Source organism: Tursiops truncatus, chromosome 14 (assembly GCF_011762595.2).
Source record: "Tursiops truncatus isolate mTurTru1 chromosome 14, mTurTru1.mat.Y, whole genome shotgun sequence".
In the NCBI taxonomy this organism is placed as follows: domain Eukaryota; kingdom Metazoa; phylum Chordata; class Mammalia; order Artiodactyla; family Delphinidae; genus Tursiops; species Tursiops truncatus.
The window spans coordinates 32,742,387-32,748,655 of record NC_047047.1 but is presented as its reverse complement, the minus strand read 5'-3'; the positions used below and the strand labels follow the sequence as shown (position 1 = coordinate 32,748,655).

Below are 6,269 nucleotides of genomic sequence, written 5' to 3'. Positions count from 1 at the left end.
AGAGGGAGAAAAGACAACTTTTTTTTTCTTTTAAAAATATCTGTGCAGATGGCAGTCTTGAATTACACTGATCTGTCAACAGTGCGGATCAGCAACCCTCGGGCCCCAGTCCTGGAGTAGGTTCGAGATCACCTGGCCCTTTCCACTGCTCTGGCTGTCAGACTCGAGACAAGTCCCGTAACCATTAAATATATTTGGTCCCCGAGGGTGTTGGGGGAGGTGTTGGCCTTTCCAGCTTGGCCCCTGGGCCCTGTCTTCTCAGTCCAACAGGCTGAGAAGACGGTCCCGTTGCGGCAGGGGCGGGCTGCCCTCGGCAAAGGACGGAAAGGGGTCATCACTGCACTTGAGACATTTCAGAATCAGGAAGGTGATAGTGGCGCCGCCCGGCAGGGAGGAAGGGACGCTGCGGAGGCTGGGAAGGGGAGGTGGAGTCGTCGTTGTCGTCCGGCTCGGGCAGCAGGAGAAGAGGGGTTTATTCGGCAGCTTTGGCCTCAGCCCCATCGGCTCTGCCGTGCGCCTCCTCGTCCGAGCGGTCGCCGGCCCCTTTCCGGGCCATTCGGCGGGGCACGACAAAGGGCAGGTCCCCACGCCTGAGCTCGTTCTTGAGCGAGCTGACCTCGCGGTTCATGGCGTCCAAGGTCTCCGTGGCATCCTCCAGCTCGCGCTGCAGTTTCCGGCGCGAGGCATTAGCCCGCTGGGCCTCCTCCAGCTGCCGCTTGAGCCGCTTCAGGCGGGGGGGGGGGGGGGGGGGGGGGCGGGGGGGGGGGCGGGGGGGGGCAAGCAGGCCGCCTGGCGCTCCTTGGTCTCGTTGTCCAGCTGCTGCTCCAGCTGTGCGATCTTGGCCTCGAGGGCGGCGATGGAGGCCTTGGACTTGCCAGTGCCCTCCATGTCCTGCAGCTTGACCTTGAGCTCCGTGTTCTGGCGCTGCAGCCGCCGCCGCGCGTTCTCGTTCAGACGGGGGCTGATCTGGTCGCTGTGCAGGTTCGCCTTCTTCAGCCTGTCGCTCACCAGCTCCGCGCTGCTCTGCTCCTCCGCCAGCTGCGCGATGCAGGCCTCCGGGCGCCGCTTCCTCTCCAACGCCAGGGCACCTTCGCCGCTGCTGTTGGCCCCCTGGTCAGCTAGCTGGCCCCGCTCCTGCTGGGCCTGGCGCTTGGCACGCTCGGCAGCTGCCAGCTTCCCCTGCAGCTGGATCATCTCGGTCTCCATGCTCTGCCGTTTCTTCTCATTCTCCTTGGCCTGCGCCAGGATCTCCTCGCGGGAGGCACCAGTGTCCTCCAGCTCCCGCAGGCTAGTCCTTCATCTGGGCCTGCAGCTTCGTCCCGGTCCGTTGGATGGCTTTGTCCCGGTTCTTGTTGACCGAGTCGATATGGGCCTCCAGGTCCTTCAGGTGCATCTCCAGCTTCTTCCGAGCGGCCACGGCCATAGAGCGCTGCTTCCTCTCATCGTCCAGCTAGGCTTCCATCTCCCGCACCTGTCTGACCAGCTCCTCGCTCTTCTCGTCGCGGCCCTGCAGGTCCCGCTCCAACTGGGCCTTCATGGCCTACAGGTTCACCTCCAGCCGCAGTTTGGCATCCTCGGCGGCCTGCAGCTCGTCCCCCAGCTCCTTGAGCTGGGTCTTCATCTCCTCCCCCTGCCGCTCCAGGGCCTGCCTGGACTTCTCCAGCTCTTGGACGCTCTTGCCGACGTCGTCCTGGGAGCTCATGAGGTCCTCCATCTCCGTGCAGATCCGCTTGAGCCTCTCCGGCTCCGCCTTCTGCCCCATGGCCTCCTGCAGAGCCCGAGCCAGAGATGGCGCCTTGGTCTCCTTCTCCCGGGCCTCCACCTCCGCCCGCTCGCGCTCCTCCGCGTCCTTGTCGGAGATTGTCTTCTCCTCGGCCAGGAGCTGGTCGAACTTCTTCTGCTTCTTCTCCAGGTTGGAGACGCTCTGCCACTGGTGGTCCAGGTCCACAAGCAGGTCGTCCAGCTCCTGCTGCAGCCGCGTCTTGGTCTTCTCCAGCTGGCCGTAGGCGGCCACCTTCTCCGCATAGCGCTGCCTCAGCCCCTCCAGGTACTTCTGGAGCTTCCTCTTGGCCTCCTGGGCTGTCTCCAGGCACCCACGCCGTCCTCCATCTTCTTCCTCGTGTCGGTGACCTGGACGTGCAGGGTGGCGATCTGCCTCTCGAGGTTCCGCTTGGCCTCTTTCTCCTCCACCAGCTGCTCTTTTAAGGAGTTTTCTCATCCTCCACCTGCTTCAGCTTGGGGCTCAGACTCAGCTTCTGCCGGTTCTCCTCCTGCAGGAGCTCCTGCATGTCATGCAGCTGTGACTCGAGCGGAGAAGTCCTTGGTGAGCTTGCTGGACTTGCTGTCTGACTGCGTGAGAAGACCCGTCACATTGTCCAGCTCGACCTGCAGCTTGGAGACCTCGTCGGCTAGCTCCGTGAGCACGCGCTCTCTCTCGGTGAGCTTGACCTGCAGCTCCTGCAGCTGGGGGGATGGTAGATTTTATCCCATAAAACTAATGTCAGGAGGATCTCCAACTGTCAGTAAATATGTTATCAAAAGGCTGTGAAGGGCTGGAAATTTATTTTAAATAGTACTGGTATTCCTGTCCTTTATAGAACAGTTGCCTCCTAGACCTCTAAACTGAAGGAATTCTTGAATGAAAACATCTTCATTCTGGGAACAGCATACGGTTATGGTTGCAAAACTTAGGAGTCCCATTTCATCATTATAATTTGATGATCTCATTCTTAAACTGCTAAACATTCTTAAATAGCAGGGTGTTGTAGTGGAAGTTGCATTGGGGTTTTACATCAAAGAACCCCAGGTTGAAATCTGGACTCTGTCACTTAATACTAGTATAACCTTGGGCAAATTACATGCCCCTTCTGAATCTCAGTTTACACGTTTCTACAATGGGGAGAATAATTCCTATATTTTTAAGAGTGGTGATTAAATGACAGGTTGCACATACTGTGCTCAACATTTTAGAGACATTCAATCTTTTCTGGCACTATGGGCGTCTTTAGGGAAGTCACCTTGTATCTGATCTTGTATTAAGAAATAAGTGATATTCCATTGTATATATGTGTCACATCTTCTTTACCCATTCATCTGTTGATGGGCATTTAGGTTGGTTCCATGTCCTGGCTATTGTAAATAGTGCTGCAGTGAACATTGTGGTACATGTCTCTTTTTGAATTATGGTTTTCTCAGGGTATATGCCCAGTAGTGGGATTGTAGACATAGAGAATGGACTTGAGGACACGAGGTGGGAAGGGGAAGCTGGGGTGAAGTGAGAGTAGCATCGACATATATACACTACTGAATGTAAAATAGTTAGCTAGTGGGAAGCAGCAGCATAGCACAGGGAGATCAGCTCGGTGCTTTGCGATGACCTAGAGACGTGGGGTAGGGAGGGTGGGAGGGAGGCTCAAGAGGGAGGGGATATGGGGATGTATGTATGCATATGGCTGATTCTCTTTATTGTACAACAGAAACTAACACAGTATAAGCAATTATACTCCAATAAATATATATTAAAAAAATAAGTGAATGAATGGATGAGTGAATGAATACATCTATCTAGTCAGTGTTCAAAATTTTTCTAAACTCAAAAAATAGCACTTGATATGCTAACAGCACCAAATGAGAAAAACTTTATCCACTAAATGAAACAGCTTTGACGTTAAGTCCCAGACAATCACAAAATCTGCAAACAACCATTGCCTTGTCAAAGCCACAAAGCCATTTGCTAAATAACACCTGTTCTTGCACACACTAGAGCAGAACTCCCCAAGGAAACAAGAAATGCACACTTTGGGTATTGTATTTTACACTGTCCTCTTTGTTGCCCTAGTATAAGGATAAAGATATTCAGAGACATTAACATAAAAGTCTGGAAAAAGTGTACTCCACCTCATCACCACCCCCTGTAAAAAAAAAAAAAAGACCTAGAGGGCTTCCCTGGTAGCGCAGTGGTTGAGAGTCCGCCTGCTGATGCAGGGGACACGGGTTCGTGCCCTGGTCCGGGAAGATCCCACATGCCGCGGAGCGGCTGGGCCCGTGAGCCATGGCTGCTGAGCCTGCACGTCCGGAGCCTGTGCTCCGCAGCGGGAGAGGCCACAACAGTGAGAGGCCCGCGTACCGCAACAACAACAACAACAACAAAGACCTAGAATATCAATTCAGAAATTTTCAGGTAATTAAAGTGGATTAAAACAAAATAAAACATCCTTAGCCAAATGTTCTGATCATTAGGAATTGCTTTCTTAACACTAGTTGAAATGTAGAAGTCAGATTGAAGAAGATGAGAAAGCTGCCAGAATTTCTCACCCTTGTATTTTTATTTCTTATGTTATTATTGTTATTATTATTATTATTATTATTTTGCGGTACGCGGGCCTCTTACTGTTGTGGCCTCTCCCGTTGCGGAGCAACAGGCTCCGGATGCGCAGGCTCAGCGGCCATGGTTCACGGGCCCAGCCGCTCCGCGGCATGTGGGATCTTCCCGGACCGGGGCACGAACCCGGGTGCCCTGAATCAGCAGGCGGACTCTCAACCACTGTGCCACCCGGGAAGCCCCTGTTATGTTATTATTTGAGTGCAGAATACTTTTAAACATATCTTGAATGATAATATCTTCCAACCGTTACGATTTGTTCCTTTAACTAAGTGTTTTGAGGATATTTTTCACATTCTGACCTGTGATTTCATTGTACTCAGGGCCAGCTGCTTTCCCGTAGACTGAATCTCTGACGTTTATAATGGAATTGAACAGTGTAATAGGATTCACTTAACAAAAATGCTGCTGTGACATGAACTTTATGGGACCTTCCATTGAACAAGGGAGGCCTGTTTTAACATTGTCTGGTTGCTATTTCATGGCAGAAATGGAAGCAAAAAACGCAATAGCTGGGTCTCTGCATAAATGAAGCCACACCATTTTTCTTTTTCTTCTCTTTTTTAAAATAATTTATTTTTTTAATAGAAGTATAGTTGATTTACCATGTTGTGTTAATTTCAAGTGTACAGCAAAGTGATTCAGATGTATATATAAACATAAATATATACATATATGTTCTTTTTCAGATTCTTTTCCCATATAGGTTATTACAGAATACCAAGTAGCGTTCCCTGTGCTCTACAGTAGGCCCTTGTTGATTATTTATTTTATATATAGTGGTGTGTATCTGTTAATTCCATATTCCTAATTTATCCCTGCCCCTACCACCTTTCCCCTTTGGTAGCCATAAGTTTGTTTTCTATGTCTATGAGTCTGTTTCTGTTTTGTAAATAAGTTCATTTGTACCTTTTTTTAGATTCACATATAAGTGATATCATATGATATTTGTCTTTGCTCTATCTGACTTACTTCACTTAGTATGATCATCTCTAGGTCCATCCACTACACCATTTTTCTACAGTGGAGACACAGTCATAAAATGATGGCAAAATTAAAACAACATTTCACCTTTTACTCTTTGGTAAGATTCTCCGTATCCGTGTAGAAGAGAATATTTTAATATTCTGCCAAAAAACATAAGTGGTCTGGTAGCATCCTCATTAAAGCCTCACAAAGTCTTCCAGAGTTCTCGAATCTCTGGAGCTCTGCTACTGCTTCCAAGTAGCTAATGTGATGTTATTTTACAACACTCTGCCAGAGCTGCTTTCTCTCCAACAAGAATCTTACTAGCTTTACCGTTTGGCAGCCTGTAGCATGTTTAGAAAAAAATCCATAAACCAGATGGCGGAAATACAGAGTAATCTGTTTGGGAAACCCAGGTTATAAATATGTGCATGTTGGGAAAAGGGCAAAAAGTTGAGGTAAAGCAGCTGATGCAGCTTTCAGGCTGGGCTCCAATCATGACATTTTTAGACGGGTGCCCTGAGAGCGTCTACATGTTTATTTTCTATTGTATTTTTCCCCTCATGCTCAGGAAGAACCCACAGGAGTTCACTCATTTTCCCACACTGGAAACCAAATTGAATCCTGACTTGGGAGTTTTCATCGAGGTTTCATCTGCAAAAAGTATATTCTTCTGTTGGTGGTGAGAGAGGGTGGGGATGAGGTGTTAGGACTGGGGTGCATTATCGTGTGACCCAACTTCCTCCTTCCTTGACCCTTCTCCATATGTGTGAGGATTTCTCCTCACCCTAATATCAACTTCCAAGTGAAGTAAGGCTGAAGTGAAAATCAACCTTAAAAGAACAGAGATGGTTTACAACCACAGTTTGTGTACGTATTGGCGGGGGGTGAGTGGGTAGGTGAAAGATGCAGTTAAAAGAAG

The 6,269-nt window shown here is 49.6% G+C and overlaps 1 pseudogene; it reads right to left on the bottom strand.

Moving 5' to 3' along the window:
* Positions 1-472: 472 nt before the first annotated feature.
* Positions 473-2,202, bottom strand: LOC101323060 (myosin-9 pseudogene; annotated as a pseudogene).
* Between the last annotated feature and the right edge of the window lie 4,067 nt (positions 2,203-6,269).